Source organism: Symphalangus syndactylus, chromosome 3, assembly GCF_028878055.3.
Source record: "Symphalangus syndactylus isolate Jambi chromosome 3, NHGRI_mSymSyn1-v2.1_pri, whole genome shotgun sequence".
Lineage (NCBI taxonomy): Eukaryota > Metazoa > Chordata > Mammalia > Primates > Hylobatidae > Symphalangus > Symphalangus syndactylus.
Window position 1 is genome coordinate 9,296,514 of NC_072425.2, and position 18,747 is coordinate 9,315,260.

An 18,747-nucleotide genomic window follows, 5' to 3' on the forward strand; every position below is an offset into this window, starting at 1 on the left:
GGTCCCTCCTTCCCAGGGGCTCCCTTGGAGCCGGGAGGTCCTGCATTTTGGGCTCTAAGGAGAGAGGGAAAGACACCCAGGACAGAGCTCGGTTGTAGGGATGCAGTGCAAGGATGTTCCTGGGACTGGCTTGGGCTTCCCAGGCAGCCAGGTCTGAGTTCAAATCCCGGCCATGCTGCATACCTACAACCATCTGATCTTCTACAGAGCTGACAAAAACAAGCAATGGGAGACATTGTTTTTGTATGTTTGTTGGCTGACATACATACATGCATACATGTCTTAAGACATACATGCAGTCAACAAGCATATGAAAACGAGTTCAACAGAATTGATCATTAAAGAAATGCCAGTCAGCTGGGTTCGGTGGCTTATTCCTGTGATCCCAGCACTTTGGGTGGCCGAGGTGGGAGGATCACCTGAGGTCGGGAGTTTGAGAGCAGCCTGATCAATGTGGAGAAACCCCGTCTGTAGTAAAAATACAAAATTAGCCCAGCGTGGTGGCGCATACCTGTAATCCCAGCTACTCATGAGGCTGAGGCAGGAGAATCGCCGGAACCCGGGAAGCAGAGGTTGCGGTGAGCTGAGATTGTGCTATTGCACTGCAGCCTGGGCAACAGGAGGAAAACTCTGTCAGGATAGAATAGGATGGGATAGGATGGGATAGGATGGGATAGGATGGGATAGGATGGGAAAGGAAGGGAAAGGAAGAGAGGAAGAAAGGGAAAGGAAGGGAGAAAAGGAAAGAAAGAAGGAAGGAAGGAAAGAAGGGTCAGTTAAAACCATAATGAGATATCATTTCACACCAGTCAGAATGGCTCTTATTAAAAAATCAGAAAATGTGCTGGGCGCAGTGGCTCACTCCTGTAATCCCAGCACTTTGGGAGGCTGAGGCGGGCAGATCACTGGAGTTCAGGAGTTTGAGACTATCCAGGCCAATGTGGCAAAACCGTGTCTCTGCTAAAAATACAAAAATTAGCTGGGTGTGGTGGTGTGCATGTGTAATCCCAGCTACTCAAGAGGCTGAGGCAGGAAAATTGCTTGAACCCGTGAGGTGGAGGTTGCAGTGAGCTGAGATCAGCCACTGCACTCCAGCCTGGGTGACAGAGCAAGATTCTGTCTCAAAAAAAAAAAAAAAAAAAAGTCAGAAAATAACAGATGCAAAAAAAAAAAAGTCAGAAAATAACAGGTGCTAGCAAGGTTATGGAGAAAAAGGAACACTTATACACTCTCTGTGGGAGGGTAAATTAGTTTAACCATTGTGGAAGACAGTGTGGTGATTCCTCAAAGACCTAAAGATGGAAATACCATTGAACCCAGCAATCCCGTTCTGGCTATCTACCCGAAAGAATAGAAACTGTTGTACCATAAAGACACATGCATGTGTATGTTCATTGCAGCACTTTTCACAATAGCAAAGACATGGAATCAACCTAAATGCCCATCAGTGACAGACTGGATAAAGAAAATGTGGTACATACACACCGTGGAATACTATGCAGCCATAAAAAATAATGAGACCGTGTCCTTTGCAGGAACATGGGTGGAGCTGGAAGACATTATCCTTAGCAAACTAATGCAGGAACAGAAAACCAAATACTGCATGTTCTCACTTATAAGTGGAAGCTGAATGATGAGAACATATGGACGCATGGAGAGGAAGACATACACACTGGGGCCCATCAAAGGGTAGAGGGTGGGAGGAAGGAGAGGATCGAGAAAAATACCGCATGGGTACTAGGCTTCATACCTGGATGATGAAATAATCTACAACAGTCCCCCATGACACAAATTTACATATGTCATAAACCTGCACGTGTACCCCTGAACTTCAAATAAAAGTGGCATTAAAAAAAGTCCTGGGCCGGGCGTGGTGACTCACGCCTGTAATCCCAGCACTTTGGGGGGCCGAGGTGGGTGGATCACGAGGTCAGGAGTTCGAGACCATCCTGGCTAACACAGTGAAACCCTGTCTCTACTAAAAGTACAAAAAATTAGTCAGGTATGGTGGCCTGCACCTGTAGTCCCAGCTACTCGGGAGGCTGAGGCAGGAGAATCGCTTGAACCCGGGAGGTGGAGGTTGCAGTGAGCCGAGATCGCGCCACCGCACTCCAGCCTGGGTGACAGAGCAAGACTCTGTCTCAAAAAAAAAAAAAAAAAAGAAAGAAAAAAGAAAAAAATGTCCTGGCTATGCCTTACAGTGGCCGAGGAACCCTGGGAAATTGCCTCAGCTTCCCTGCAGGCAGAGTGGACGCATGTCCCCACCACCGAGGTTATGGGGACCTCATGGACAGAAGACCTTCTATCAGTGGCATCCTTCGCTCTCTGCTCTTCCCAGTCTCAGTGGCGCTCACACGGCTTCTGCTGCAGCAGGGCCTGCCGTCAGAGGGCTGGCTGTCCCGGAGCCTCTGCACCCCTCCGGGCCTCTGCTGAGCTGCTTCTTCCCGCCCCAACTGCTTCTTTGCCTCCTCTTCCTCCAGCCCCATGGTCCCCAAAGTTGTGACTGGGCACTTCCTGTCCCACCTACCAGGGCCCCTGGCTCCTCTCCCTGCCACCCACCCCTCATCCCCAGTCACCAAACCCATCAGAAGAGCCTTCCCCATGGCTTCTTCCTTTCCTTGCCCCTGGTGTACCTCCCCCTGCCTCCAGCCCAGGTTGCCTCAAACAGGACCTCTGAGACCCTTCCCCACGAAGCCTGGTGGGTCAGCCCACCCGGAGGGATGTTCCTTCTTGTTCTTTTGTGGTCCTTACCCACTGTAAACACTGGTTTTCCAGGGCTGCTGCAATCCCTTGGATTGGGCCCTTCTTGCCCTGCTGGAACACGTGCCGAGAACCATCCAGGAATACCAGGTCCAGGTACCTGGGCTCTTGGATGTATTTTCAGGCAGCAGCAGCCCTGAAATGGATGGTGGGAGGGGCCTGGGCCCTGCCAGCCATCTCACTATACAAATGGAGAAACAGAGGCACAGGGGGAAGAGATCCAGCCAGGTCCCCAAGCCCGGCAGCTGTTTCTATCTGCAGGGCATTAGTGCTTCCATCCTATGACTTCCTTCACAGCATCTGCCATGCCAGGCAGGCCCTGCCCACATGGGGGAGGGTCAGCAAGACCAGCGCTGCCACTGAAGTTCGCTGTCCCATGGTGGGGCTGAACAAAGAAGCAGGAAGAGCTCCAGGAAAAAGACAGAGCCCAGCGGGGCAGGTGGCTTCTTGGCCCCAAAGCAGAGGAGACTCCTCCTCACCAGCCTATAAGCTAATTAATTGTTTTTTTTTTTGGTAAAGCACAGTGAGCGACCAGGACTCCAGGAGACAGACCGCGCTAAAAAGGCATTTTCAGCCCAGTCAGTTTCATTCCTAGGCCAGACAATACCCAGTGACAATCAGATATTACTGCACCGGCTTTTCAGCTTCAGCTGACAGACTGTTTTCTTTAAACTGCTCTGAAAACCCCAAACCACGACCTTCTCTCCACCCATTTCTCTCCCACTACATTGCAGGAGAGGCCCACAGGAGAGGTGCCGCGGGAGCAGCACAAGCAGGTGACTGCGTCCTCTCTTCTCTGGTAGACGTGGTGGAGTGGTAAGTGCACCGACATTTCTCACATCCTGGAGGAAGCTGTGAACATTCTGAGGACTACTGCAGGCTTCAGTGCTCCCGTTGGGATTTTCACGGATGATCCTGGGGAGGGCAGCTTCGCCTTTCTGAAACACCTTCTCCTGGTGGAGGTGGCCCAATCCCCCACCCTGTAACTCCATCTCTACCCTCATCTCTCCCCTCCCCTCCATCCCTCCTCTCACCTCCATCCCTCCCCTCACCTCCCTCCCTCCCCTCACCTCCCTCCCTCTCCTCACCTCCATCCCTCCCCCTCCCCTCCATCCCTCCCCTCACCTCTCTCCCTCCCCTCACCTCCTTCCCTCCCCTCCCTCTATCCCCACCCTCCCCTCCATCCCCACCCTTCCCTCCATCCCTCCCCCACCTCCATCCCCCGCACCTCTACCCCCGCCCTCACCTCCATCCCTCCCCTCACCTCCATCCCTGCTTTCACCTCTGTCTCCATCCTGCAGCCAGTTGACCATCTGCACAGCCGGGCCTCTTGGTCCTGCCTTCTTGGTCCTGATTCTCCCAGCCCCGAGGCCCCCAGGGGTTCCAGTGCTGACAGATAAGTAGACCTGAAGTCATCTTAGTGATGTGGGGAGGAGGAGGAGGGAAGACAAAGATGCCTAAGAAGTGTTTTCCCCACATCACATTTTTATGCCTTACAATTGATTTCCTCAAAATTGCACTTTTATTCCTAAAAAATTCCACTTTTATTCCTTTGATACAAAATAACAATTAATAACAGCTTTAAATTCTCAGGCATGTGTTTATAAGTTGATTTAATGAGGGACAATTTACCAAGTGATGGAGCAAGGTTAAGAACAGGAGCTGGGAGCATCTCCTCTGAGGGGCGAGGGGAGGGAATGTGCGCCAGGCCCTGCAGGGATGGGGAGGAACCAATAGCTTCCTCCTTCCCACCCTCTGATCTCCTGCCAGGGCTCCCATGCGTGGATCCCAACCAGAGGTCAGAGGCTGGGGAGCTGAGAGGATGCAGAGTGGGGAAGGAGGGACGTGGACTCCTTATCAGAGCCGGGACCTCCAGCAGGAGGGGAGCTGCTTCAGAGGGGCTGCGACTGGGGAGTACTTTGGGCAGAAGCAACGTGTTCTTGTTTGTGTCTAGAAAGGCCAGTTGGCCGCTGTGGACTTTAAGTTTGTGGTGACTGGAACAACTACAAGACAGTTGGGAGGCTGGGGACTGTGGTCATTTGGGAGAAGTGGAGGTGTCCCAGTTAGGTATGGAGAGGGTGGGCAGGCAGGAGAGAGACCTGGGTGGAAGTGGACTGGGGGTGCTCGCTGGTCTGGGAGCATGAAGGAGAAGCCGTCCACCCACACTCAAATGATGGGGAGTTTGCTGTTTGAGGGAACCCGGGGGCTGGCCATGCAGCACAAGGAGCAGAGGTGGCAGGAACTTTTATCCTAAGATGGATCTTGCTGCCTCTCTGGGCAGCCTCCAAGGTCTCTGCTCTAGGTGACCAGCTTCTCTCGAGGGCCCACAGCCAGATGACAGAACACAGCTACCAGCCTTTGCTACACCCCAGATGCTTGGCTACAGGGACCTCCACAACAGCAGCTCTGTGTCTAATGCTCAAGCTCAGTTCAAAGGAGTCTGGCTGGGGTCACCTTTCTGAGCTGGGCTCCCAAGTCACAGCTGACACACCAACTTGTGGGTTTGTGTCCTTGGGTCAGGTATTTGCTGTAATCGGCTGTGCTCAGGGGTGTGGGATGGGCTGAGAATGACAAACCTCCAGGACGGCAGTGAGCTGTCCTAGTGGAGGTCCTCACCTTGATCACCCAGCCACCAGCCAACTCACCAGTCGACCACAGATGCAGGAAAGCAGCTGAGACCAGCAGAAGAATGGCCCAGCTGAGCACAGCCCAAGCTGTTGACCGAGAGAATGATGACGAATGCAATGGCTGTTGCTTTAAGCCATTAGTTTTGGGGGTGTTTGTTATGCAGCAAAAGCTGACTGAAACAGAAATTGGAATCCAGAAGTGGGGTGCTGCTGTACAAAAACCTAAACCATGTGCCATAGGTTTGGGACCAAACAGTGGGCAGAAAATGGAAAAGTGGCAAGGAGACTATTAGCAAGGGCTGAGAAAATGCAAAACTGTTAATGGAGTCTGGAAAGGTGTAAAAAATGCTATAGCTACTGGAAAAATGGTGTCACATGGTAGCCCAACATCTGGCAAAATGTTATCTGTTGTAACTTACAAGATAGAAAATGCACCTGACAAACTTGTGGGCCAAGAAGATTTCTCAGTAGAATGTTGAAATTGACAGGTAGTTTCATTTCACTGTGTGAGATCCAGAGACAGAGAGAGAGAGGTGAGTTGAAATGAGAACCACCCAGTTTGCAAGAGAAACCTAGAGGAAGTAGAGAGGAGCCCGGATCGCTGGACTGGAATAAAACTGTTTCAAAGAAGTGGTCACAGGGTAAAGATCAAATCAAACGTGTAGCTTAAGTCCTTTGTTAAAACTTCAGAAAGACTTCAGGCAGTGGCCAGTAGAGCCTCCCAGAGAAAAGAACAAACTTCTAAGAATCTTAAGAGTGTTGTCCCATAGCACCCTCACATCCCGCCCAAGTCAAAGAAAGGAAAAGATCTGTGGGCATGACGCTGTTGGGTGAAGAGGGCTTGCCTCACATTCATAAGTAATTCACAGAGTTTTAAAGGGAATTCTATTGGTGAAAACCTCACAGTGCAAACTGAGATAGTTCAAGTTGCACACGGGCTTCTGGGTGCCTAACTTTCGTTGTGGAAGAACCAGTTTTCCACAGCGGCCCTTCCTTATGGAAATGAAGGACTCCTCTGAGAGCAGAGCTCAGAGAACAGTGGGCTGCAACCCTGTCCTACTTATAAATCACGTGTCGGCTGGGCGTGGTGGCTCATGCCTGTAATCCCAGAGCTTTGGGAGGCTGAGGCTGGTGGATCACAAGGTCAGGAGATTGAGACCATCCTGGCTAACATATTGAAACCCCGTCTTTACTAAAAATACAAAAAATTAGTCAGGCATGGCTAACATGGTGAAACCCCGTCTTTACTAAAAATACAAAAAATTAGCTGGGCGTGGTGGCGGGCGCCTGTAGTCCCAGCTACTCGGGAGGCTGAGGCAGGAGAATGGCATGAACCTGGGAGGTGGAGCTTGCAGTGAACTGAGATCGTGCCACTGCCCTCCAGCCTGGGAGACAGAGCGAGACTCTGTCTCAAAAAAAAAAAAAAAAAAAAAAAACCACATATCTTGTTTTTCCCATTCCCTTGTCTCACCTTCTCCATTCTCTCACTTGTGCTTCCTGGGATCATCCTCAAATACATTTCTCCCATTGCAGTCCTCATCTTAGGGTCTAATTTTGGAAAAACTGACCTGTGACTCTTGGCAATCCATTTCATCTGTGACTATTTATTTATTTATTTATTTATTTGAGAGAGTCTTGCTCTGTTGCCCAGACTGGAGTGCAGTGGCACGATCTCCACTCACTGCAACCTCTGCCTCCTGGGTTCAAGTGATTTCCAGCTAATTTTTGTATTGTTAGTAGAGACAGAGTTTCACAGTATTGGCCAGGCTGGCCTCAAACTCCTGACCTTAAGTGATCTGTCCACCTTGGCATCCCAAAGCACTAGGATTACAGTTGTCCCTGCCTTCAGTGGAAAATTCTCTAGTGTTTTCTATTAAGCATGATGCTGGAGTTTGGACAGATATGAAGTATCCAACTATTCTTTTTATCCAGGTTTTTGTTTTGTTCTGCTTTTAAGGATTGGTTGTTGAATTTTGTCAAATCCCATTTTATGAACATCACAACTTATCTGTTCTTGATTGACAATTATGAATAAGGCAGCTGTGAACATTCTCATGCCTGTCTTCCAGTAAACGTGCACACATGTCTTTTGGGTATATACATAGGAGTATATATTATATATAGGAGTATACATAGGAGTAGAATTAGGGGGTCATAGAGTGGGTGTTTCTTCACTGTTGTTAGAAGGCACTGAGAGTTTTCCAAAGAGATTGTGCTGTTCACACTCCTACCAGCAGGGCCTGGGAGTCTGAGCTGTCCTGTATTGTTGACAAGGCTTATTATTGTTAGTCTTTTTATTTTCAGCTGGTCTGATGAATGTGGGGTGTTATTTCATTATAGCTTTAATTTTCACTTCTGTGATTACCAAAGAAGTTAAGCATTTTTTAATGTGGTTGTTTCTTATTTAAATATACTCTTAAAAACAAAACAAAACAAGGAGAACACCAAACATACTTTATTAGCACAAAAAAGCAGCTGTAACAAGGCACAGCAAGAAGAAACATACATTCGCAGTCCAAGGGTTAGTGTTGCATACAAATATAGCTTTTCTGGCTGGGGCTGGTGGCTCATGCCTGTAATCCCAGTACTTTGGGAGGCCGAGGCAGGAGGATCACAAGATCAGGAGTTCGAGACCAGCCTGACCAACATTGTGAAACCCTGTCTCTACTAAAAATACAAAAATTAGCTGGGCGTGGTGGCATGTGCCTATAATCCCAGCTACTCAGGAGGCTGAGGCAAGAGAATTGCTTGAACCCAGGAGGCAAAGGTTGCGGTGAGCCGAGATTGCACCACTGCATTCCAGCCTGGGCAACAGAGCGAGACTCCGTCTCAAATATATATATATTTATATATATATCTTTATATTATATATATTTATATATATTTTTATATATATATGTATCATATATATGTATCTTTTCTTCCCTGTAGCCTTGGTGATAGCCACGGGGGTGTAAAATAACATTCTGCAGCAGCACGGAAGGAAACCAGGAAGCAGTCCGCAGTGGCACAGAGCAAGTTAACAAAAAGATACAAGGATGGATTAGGCTGCTTTAGTGCAAAAATGTCTAGGACAGAACTGTACATTCAGTTCAGATTCTAAGAAGTAGACCCTAGAACCTGATGTAACTTCCAAAAGAGCCCACTCAAATAGTATTACATAGTATTCCAAGTGACAAAAGTTGCTAAGTAAAGTCGTATTACTTAGTATTCTAAGTGACAAAAAGTTGCTAAGTAAAGTCATTTACAGATACAATGGTTGTACAGCACCTTTTAAATTTGCAATTTAGGTTTCAGATTTTCCATTAAGAATGAACTGCCCTGAAATTCGATACCTTATACTTAAGCAGTTCAGCGATGAGAATTTTTTTTTTTTTTTTTTTGAGACGGAGTCTTGCTTTGTCGCCCAGGCCGGAGTGCAGTGGTGCGATCTCGGCTCACTGCAAGCTCCGCCTTCTGGGCTCACACCATTCTCCTGCCTCAGCCTCCCGAGTAGCTGGGACTACAGGCGCCCACCACCATGCCTGGCTAACTTTTTGTATTTTTAGTAGATACAGGGTTTCACTGTGTTAGCCAGGATGGTCTTGATCTCCTGACCTCATGATCCACCTGCCTCGGCCTCCCAAAGTGCTGGGATTATAGGCATGAGCCACTGTGCCCTGCCTCAGCTATGAGAATTTACAACAAAGAGGTAACTGCTGCTATCCAAATTATTAATTACAGTTTAACAATAAACTCAACATCAGCAACTATTGCAGTTATTATTGTCTGACTTGATGGGCATCTTCTAGTCTCATGTTCTTCATAGTTCATGAAATCATGGGCATAGGGAAAGATCCAACTTTCAAGAAACAATAATTAGACTGCACATCAACTTTAAAAAATTACATGCCAGTCTATATTGCAGAGGCCAGGCACGGTGGCTCACACTTGTAATCCCAGCACTTTGGGAGGCCAAGGCATCTGAGGTCAGGAGTTCGAGACCAGCCTGGCCAACATGGTGAAACTCCGTTTCTACTAAGAGTACAAAAATTAGCCCGGTGTGGTGGTAGGTGCCTGTAATCCCAGCTACTTGGAAGGCTGAGGCACGAGGATTGCTTGAACCCGGAAGGTGAAGCTTGCAGTAAGCTGAGATCATGCTACTGCATTCCTGCCTGGGTGACAGAACGAGAGTCCATCTCAAAAAAAAAAAAAAAAGAAAAGAAAAAAAGAAAAAAGACTATATTGCAGAAGCGATTCCACATACCTGATTTAAGTTAAAACACTCATTAAAAATATTAATATCTAGGACCTTTAGATGAAATTCTACTACTAACTTTATAAGTCTGAGGCCGGGCGCGGTGGCTCATGCCTGTAATCCCAGCACTTTGGGAGGCCGAGGCGGGTGGATCACGAGGTCAGGAGATCGAGACCATTCTGGCTAACACGGTGAAACCCCATCTCTACTAAAAAATAGAAAAAATTAGCCGGGCATGGTCGCGGGCGCCTGTAGTCCCAGCTACTCTGGAGGCTGAGGTAGGAGAATGGCGTGAACTCGGGAGGCAGAGCTTGCAGTAAGCCGAGATCGCGCCACTGCACTTTAGCCTGGGCGACAGAGCAAGACTCCATCTCAAAAAAAAAAAAAAAACTCTGAAATTTTAAGAATGACGATTTAGAAAAGCTGGTTTACCTAACAGTACCTTTTGGAGAAGAGATAAAGAATCTGACTATAAAATACATCAACGCTTAAGTGAACTGCACTATGCCCTTGTGGCCAGAAAATTGCATTTCTTTTCCTAAAAGGAAGGCAGTCTTTCATTTTTTTTTTTTTTGACTTCTAAAGCTTGACTTATAGTAACTTCAAACGTTACTACTTTTGGAAGATGATAGAAAAACTCTTAGAAAAAATAATTTTAGGCATTAGTCAGACGGTTGCAATACTCATCCAATAATAATTATTTGTTCTTCAGTAAGCAATTGAATTCTTCAGAGCAGATGCCCCTGACCTGCCTCACTCAATGACTACAGCCATTACAAACCAAACTGTTAGCTACGTCCGCCACATGTTTTGGTAGGCTTACTGAACACCTGGAGCGGTTTCTCCTGTTGCTCCACCAGGCACCACGTTCATCTGGATAAATAACAGCAGGTCGCATCTAACAGATACCAGCACTTAGGTCGAAGATGGCGTGGGAAAACCCAGCAGTGATGTGTGTGCTTGCTCTGGGGCACTGTCTGATGCACACAAAAGTGAACTGAGTTAACACTCTTTGGGGACAGGAGAGTTTGCTTTGCCCTGACTGGTTCTGTTTCTAATCAGCAAACCCTGACTTTTTGTTTATAATGATACCCCCCTTTTTTTTTCCTCAAGACAGGGTCTTGCTCCGTGACCTGGGCTGGAGTGCAGTGGCAGCGATCTCGGCTCACTGCAACCTCCGCCTCCCGGGTTCAAGCAATTCTCCTGCCTCAGCCTCCTGAGTAGCTGGGATTACAGGCCCGCGCCACCACACCCAGCTAATTTTTTTGCATTTTTAGTAGAGATGGGGTTTCACCATGTTGGTCAGGCTGGTCTCAAACTCCTGACCTTGTGATCCATCTGCCTTGGCCTCCCAAAGTGCTGGGATTACAGGCATGAGCCACTGTGCCTGGCCTATAATGATAGTCCTTTAAAAAATTCTGCAACGTTGACGGTAAAGGGAGCCCAATGTCTGCATCATACGCAGTGCACCTGCAGACTCCTGCAGACAGATGCCGCAGGCTGAAAGGAAAGGTCCTCTTTAGAGATACGGTAAGCAGTGGTTAAAAAAACGTGAATGAGGCCGGACGCAGTTGCTCACGTCTGTCATCCCAGCACTTTGGGAGGCTGAGGCAGGCAGATCGCCTGAGGTCAGGAGCTTGAGACCAGCCTGGCCAATATGGTGAAACCCCGTCTCTACTAAAAAAAAAAAAAAAAAAAAAAAATTAACTGGGCGTGGTGGCACACGCCTGTAGTCCCAGCTAGTCAGGAGGCTGAGGCAGGAGAATCACTTGAACCTGGGAGGTGGAGGTTGCACTGAGCAGAGATCATGCTATTGCACTCCAGCCTGAGTGACAGAGTGAGACTCTGTCACAAACAAAAACAAGCAGGAACTGGGATTTTGATCATGTTCTAAAAGATCTGTTACAGGAGGCGGAGGCTGCAGTGAGCCAAGATCACGCCACTGCACTCCAGCCTAGGTGACAGAGGGAGACTCCCTCTCAAAAACAAAAACAATAACAAAAAGAAACGACAGCAACAACAACAAAAATAAAAATAAAAAAAGACCTGTTACAGCGGAGGAGTGAAATATGCATGGGCCATGGCCATCAAAACACAAGCTGTGATTCTACCGCACGATCTGTGCATGCAGGGACCCGGTGCAGCGGCGGAAGCTTACAGAGGGGAGGTGTCCTCTTGCACAGAGTCCCTGAGCAAAAAAGGGCCTTCGAGTTGCCCTTCCAGAAGGGCTTCTGCTTCCTAACATTCCCTCGCTTCCCCATCACAGCGATTCCCTGTAATCTGAAGCAAATCGGGCATGAGGTGGTGTGTGCCATCAGTTTGTGTGTGGACTTTCCAAGCTCCCCGTCTGCTAACATGGGCAGAGCTGTCTCCAGATACTGATGCTGCTTCTGCCTGCGTGACTGCAAACACAGGGCGCTTGTATTCTCTTCTGAGTCACAGTCAGCTTGTGGAATTGCAGAACTGTCCCCACTTATTTCAGCAATTCCAGGAGCTAACCTTGGTCCCAGTTTATTTAAAGGATTAACCTGTGCAGTAGCTTCAAATGTATTGATTTGTACATTGCGAGGGGGATCTACCCCTTCTTCAATACCAAGCCATCTTCTCTCTCTAAGTCTGTCTTCTTTGTCTTCTGTAGAAACCAAAGATGGATCAAATGTGTCAGAAATGTTGAATGTGGGTTCACAGGAGCTGTATGCTGTTTAGTCAGATGCCATTTTGGGGCTAAACCTGAGCTCACTGCAACCTCCGCTTCTGGGCTCAAGCTATCCTCCTGCCTCAACCTCCCAAGTAGCTAGGACTACAGGTATGCACCCACCATGCCCAGCTAATTTTTTTTTCTTTTTTTTGAGACAGAGTTTCACTCTTGTTGCCCAGGCTGGAGTGCAATGGCGTGATCTCGGCTCACTGCAACCTCTGCCTCCTGGGTTCAAGCGATTCTCCTGCCTCAGCCTCCCGAGTAGCTGGGATTATAGGCATGCGCCACCACACCCAGCTAATTTTATATTTTTAGTAGAGACGGTGTTTCTCCATGTTGGTCAGGTTGGTCTCGAACTCCCGACCTCAGGTGATCCACCCGCCTTGGCCTCCCAAAGTGCTGGCATTACAGGCGTGAACCACCGTGCCTGGCCTAATTTTTGTATTTTTGCAGACGGCATCTCACTATGATGCTCAGGCTGGTCTTGAACTCCTGAGCTCAAGCGATCCTCCCCACCCGGCCTTGCGAAGTGCTGGGATTACAGGTGTGAGCCACCATGCTGACCTCTACTAAACATTTTATCAGTGTCCAATGAACTCTGGGTCTTTGTGGAACAGGAATGTTTGTTCCTCCCACCTATGGACCATGTGGAGAGTAGGAATCTCTTCATAAAGTCTTGTTCCTGGGGTGACACAAGAATCATTGTCCTTTTCAGTGCTTATTTCAACCGTCTGAGAGATTTTGGTGGTACCATTTTGGCATCTCCTTGAAGAATTCTCGGAAGGGCTTAATTCCAGTTGTAAGGGAAAATGTTTTTTCTCTTAAGGGACTGCTTTGTGGCTGAGATGAGGTTCCCTATGTGGATGCTTTTCTCTTTGACAGACAAACCGCCCTTGGCGTTCATGTCTATATTTTTCCTATGGCTTCCTCCCTTGTGACAGAAGTGATTCTGACACCTGTATTTGAAGTCGTTCCATATTTTCCCCACTCTATCCATTGGCTATAAAATCGTCTGGGGCGTGCGGAGCGGCCTTATGCAGGGCACCTGCGGCCAGGCAGGACAGGCCCAGATGGCACAGTCCCTGACAGGGCGAGGATGCCTGCTCTCTGGTGTATTCTGCCCCTCCGACTGCACAGCCCACCCACCATCCCCGCTTCCTGGCCAGCCCTTCCTCCTCACCTGTTTCCCCCCATCCCCTCACCCCGGCCAGCCCTTCCTCCTCACCTGTTCCCCGCGCTCCCCCCACCCCAGCCAGCCCTTCCTCTTCACCTGTTTCCCCCCCTCTCCCCCCACCAGAATGGCTAAATACACTCTTTGGTGAAGTGCTGGATCAGGCCTCTTGTCTATTTTTCCCATTGTGTTAATGATCTTTCTTCTCGCTTCTTCATAAAATTTCTTTAAATAATAAAATGGAAATGACTGAAAATGGCAATTTTTGGTTACAAATATTACAAAGATTTTATTCCACTTTTGAACTTGCCTTTTCCTTTTCTTCCTGGCATCTTTTGATGAATAGAAGCTCTTGTCTTCTTCCCATTTTGAAAACTGTGGTAAAATAGGCCGGGCATGGTGGCTCATGCCTGTAATCCCAGCACTTTGAGAGGCCGAGGTGGGCGAATCATTTGAGGTCAGGAGTTAGAGACCAGCCTGGCCAACATATGGTGAAACCCCGTCTCTACTAAAAATACAAAAATTAGCCTGGCGTGGTGACGCGCACCTGTAATCCCAGCAAGCCGGGAGACTGAGGCAGGAGAATTGTTTGAACCCGGGAGGTGGAGGTTGCAGTGAGCTGAGATCGTGCCACTGCACTCCAGTCTGGATGACAGAGCAAGACTCCTTCTCAAACAAACAAACAATTGTGGTAAAATAGACATAATATAAAATTTACCATCTTAACCCTTTTTAAGTGTAGAGCTTAGTGTGTTAAGTACATTTATAATACTGTGCGGCCATTGCTACCAAGCATCTTCAGAACTCTTTCCACCTTGTAAAGCTGAAGCTGTACACTCATTGAGCAACAACCTCCCACGATCCCCTTCCAGCTCCTGCAACCACCTTTCTGCTCTGTCACTATGAATTGGACTGCTCTAGGCCCCTCAGGTAAGTGGAATCCTAAAGCATTTGCCTTTATGTGACTGGCTTGTGTCGCTTAGCACAATGTCCTTGAGATCTGTCTGCCCTGTAGCATGTGTCAGAATTGTGTTCCTTTTTTTTAAGACGGAGTCTCGCTCTGTCACCAGGCTGGAGTGCAGTGGCGCTATCTCGGCTCACTGCAAGCTCCGCCTCCTGGGTTCACGCCATTCTCCTGCCTCAGCCTCCGGAGTAGCTGGGACTACAGGCGCCTGCCACCACGCCCAGCTAATTTTTTTGTATTTTTAGTAGAGACGGGGTTTCACCGTGTTAGCCAGGATGGTCTTGATCTCCTGACCTCGTGATCCGCCCGCCTCGGCCTCCCAAAGTGTTGGGATTACAGGCGTGAGCCACCGTGTCCGGCCAGAATTGTGTTTGTTTTTAAGGCTGAATAATATTCCGTGGTTCATATATACCACATTTTGCTCGTCTGTTCACCTGTGGGTGGACACTTGGGTTGCTTCTGTTTCAGTGATTGTGAATAATGCTGTTAGGAACACAGGTATGAAAATATTTCTTTTTTTTTTTTTGAGACGGAGTCTCACTCTGTCGCCCAGGCTGGAATGCAGTGGCGCAATCTCGGCTCACTGCAAGCTCTGCCTCCCGGGTTCACGCCATTCTCCTGCCTCAGCCTCTCCGAGTAGCTGGGACTACAGGCGCCCGCCACTACGCCTGGCTAATTTTTTTGTATTTTTAGTAGAGACGGGGTTTCACCATGGTCTCGATCTCCTGACCTCGTGATCCGCCTGCCTCGGCCTCCCAAAGTGCTGGGATTACAAGTGTGAGCCACCGCGCCCGGCCTGAAAATATTTCTTAGAGACCCTGCTTTGAATTCTTTTGCTTATATGCCTAGAAGAATTCCTGGACCATTTGGTTATTCTTTTTTTTGCTTTTGTGAGGAAATCTCATAGTATTTGCCCCAAGCAGCTGTACCATTTTATATTCTCACCAACACCATGCAAATGAGTTTTTGTTTGTTTATTTTGAGACGGGGTCTGGCTCTGTCCCTCAGGCTGGAGTGCAGTGGGGCCACCTCCATCTCCAAGGCTCAAGCAATCCTCCCACCTCAGCCTCCCGAGTAGCTGGGACTACAGGCGCCCGCCACCACACCCGGCCAATTTTTTGTATTTTTAGTAGAGACGGGGTTTCACCGTGGTCTCGATCTCCTGACCTCGTGATCCACCCACCTCGGCCTCCCAAAGTGCTGGGAATACAAGCGTGAGCCACCACGCCCGGCCTACGCCCGGCTAATTTTCGTTATTTTTTTGTAGAGATGGAGTCTTGCTATGTTGCCCAGGCTGGTCTCAAACTCTTGGGCTCAAGTCATTTCCCGTCTTGACCTCCCAAAGTTCTGGAATTACCAGTGTCAGCCGCCGTGCACGGCCCTGCAAGTGCTTGAATTTCTTCACAGCTTCAGCAACACTTTTTTTTTTAATAGCAGCCATCCTAATGGGTGTGAGGTGGTGAGGAGAGAAGCCATTTCTCTTACTGTCTCCTGTCTCTGAAGAGGAGGAGGTAAAAGTTGAAAAACAACAGGAATGAAGTCAGTGGCAAGACCAGCTGGTGCCACTGATGACCCGGCTTGAGGTTAAAAGTTTAAGCCCCGCCCCCCACTCTAACCACAGGTGCTCTCAATCCATCATGACCCTTTCACGTGGAACCACTTAGAGTTGAAAGCCCTTAAAAGGGCCAGGAACTCTGTCTTCCGGGAGCTCGGCTCTTAAGACGCCAGTCGGCCAATGCTCCCGGCCGAATAAGAAAACCTCTTACTTCTTTAATCCGGTGTCTGAGGAGTTTTGTCAGCGGCTCGTCCTGTTACATTTCTCGGTTCCCAGACTGGGAAATGAGGTGATTAGCGGATGGCTGAGGCAGCCCTTTAGGCCGCTTAGGCCTGCCCTGTGGAGCATCCCTGCGGGGAGCTCCGACCAGCTCCAGCAACACGGATCCTGGGTAGGCAATTGCCCCGGTGGAACGCCTCGTCAGAGCAGCGCGTGGCAGGCCCCCGTGGAGGATCAACGCAGTGGCTGAACACCGGGAAGGAACTGGCACTGAACATCTCGTCTGGACGTCTGAAACTCGGTAAGACTGGTCTTTGGAACTTGCCCACTCCATTTGAGTGGAAGCGTGGCCTGGTCACCCACGGTGTGCCTGCACTGGCACTTTGGTTCTTGTTTTTGACTTGACTTGGATTGCTTGATACTTTGGTTTTGGTTTTGGCCTGGCTTGGATTTCTGGATACTCCAATTTGGTTTTGATTCTGGTCTGGTGTAAACTGAAAAAGTGTGTGTGTGCCTTTTTTACCGGTTCTTTGTTCTGTGGTGGAAGCGTGGTGTTTTGTCTTGAGGAAATGGGTCAGACACAAAGTAAGCCCACTCCGCTAGGAACTATGTTGAAAAATTTCCAGGAAGGATTTAATGGAGACAAGGGGGTTAGTGTGACACCAGGGAAACTGAGAACTTTGTGTGAAATAGATTGGCCAACATTAGAAGTGGGTTGGCCGTCAGAAGGAAGCCTGGACAGGTCCCTTGTTTCTAAGGTGTGGCACAAGGTAACTGGTAAAGGATACCTAGACCAGTTCCCATACATAGACACTTGGTTACAGCTGGTGCTAGACCTCCCACAGTGGCTAAGAGGGCAGGCAGCAGCAGTGCTAGTAGCAAAGGGACAGGTAGCCAAGGAAGGATCCCGCTCCACCCGCCCAGGGAAATCAACTCCTCAAGTTCTGTTCGACCCAACATCAGAAGATCCATTGCAGGAGATGGCACCAGTGATCCCAGTGGTGCCCTCCCCTTACCAGGGAAAGAGGCTCCCCACTTTTGAGTCCACAGTGCTTGCGCCTCCGCAAGACAAACATATCCCTAGGCCTCCCAGAGTAGACAAGAGAGGAGGTAAAGCCTCGGGAGAAACCCCTCCCTTGGCAGCTCATTTAAGACCCAAAACTGGGATACAAATGCCCCTGAGAGAGCAGCGGTATACTGGGATAGAGGAGGATGGTCACGTGGTGGAGAGGTGTGTTTTTTGTGAACCTAGCCCTTCACCTCTGCCGACCTTCTCAACTGGAAAAACAATATCCCATCCTATACCGAAAAGCCACAAGCTCTAATTGATTTGCTCCAAACTATTATGTAGACCCACGACCCCACCTGGGCTGATTGCCACCAGTTGCTCATGTTCCTCTTTAACACAGATGAAAGGCGGAGGGTGCTTCAAGCAGCAACTAAGTGGCTAGAGGAACATGCACCAGCTGATTACCAAAACCCCCAAGAGTATGTAAGGACCCAGTTACCGGGAACCGACCCCCAGTGGGACCCAAATGAAACAGAGGGTATGCAAAGGCTAAACCCAGACAGGGAAGCTCTCTCGGAAGAGTTAAAGAGGGGAGCCCAGAAGGCCACAGACGTTAACAAGGTCTCTGAGGTCATTCGGGGAAAAGAAGAAAGTCCAGCACAATTCTATGAGAGACTGTGTGAGGCCTATCATATGTATACTCCCTTTGATCCCAATAGCCCTGAAAAATCAGCGCATGCTTCACATGGCTTTAGTTAAAGCGCAGAAGACATTAGAAGAAAACTGCAGAAACAGGCTGGGCTTGCAGGGATGAATACATCACAGTTATTAGAAATAGCTAACGAGGTGTTTGTAAACAGGGATGCAGTAAGCCGTAAGGAAAACCGCAAAGAGAATGAACGTCAGGCCTGGCGAAAGGCCGACCTGTTAGCTGCAGCAATCAGAGGGGTCCCCCCAAAGAGGCAAGGGAAGGGGGCCCTGGGAAAGAAACTCAGCTTGGTTGTCAGAGTTTGCAGCGTAATCAGTGTGCTTATTGTAAAGAAATAGGACATTGGAAGAACAAATGCCCTCAGCTAAAAGGAAAACAAGGTGACTCAGAGCAGGAGGCCCCAGACAAGGAGGAAGGGGCCCTGTTCAACCTGGCAGAAGGGTTATTGGACTGAGGGGGACCAGGCTCAAGTGTCCCTAAAGAGCCTGTGGTCAGCATTGTGTCCGGAATTGGTGGGTTCTTGGTCTTACTGACTTCAAGAATGAAGCCTCGGACCCTCGCGGTGAGTGTTACAGTTCTAAAGGTGGCGTGTCCGGAGTTTGTTCCTTCTGATGTTCGGATGTGTTCGGAGTTTATTCCTTCTGGTGGGTTCGTGGTCTCGCTGGCTCAGGAGTGAAGCTGCAGACCTTTGCAGTGAGTGTTACAGCTCTTAAGGCGGCACGTCTGGAGTTGTTCGTTCCTCCCGGTGGGCTCGTGGTCTCGCTGGCTTCAGGAGTGAAGCTGCAGACCTTCGCGGTG

The 18,747-nt window shown here is 48.9% G+C and overlaps 1 pseudogene; it reads right to left on the minus strand.

Annotated features, from left to right (window-relative positions):
* Window positions 1–9,939: 9,939 nt before the first annotated feature.
* Window positions 9,940–13,226, minus strand: LOC129478449 (suppressor of cytokine signaling 5-like; annotated as a pseudogene).
* Window positions 13,227–18,747: the final 5,521 nt, after the last annotated feature.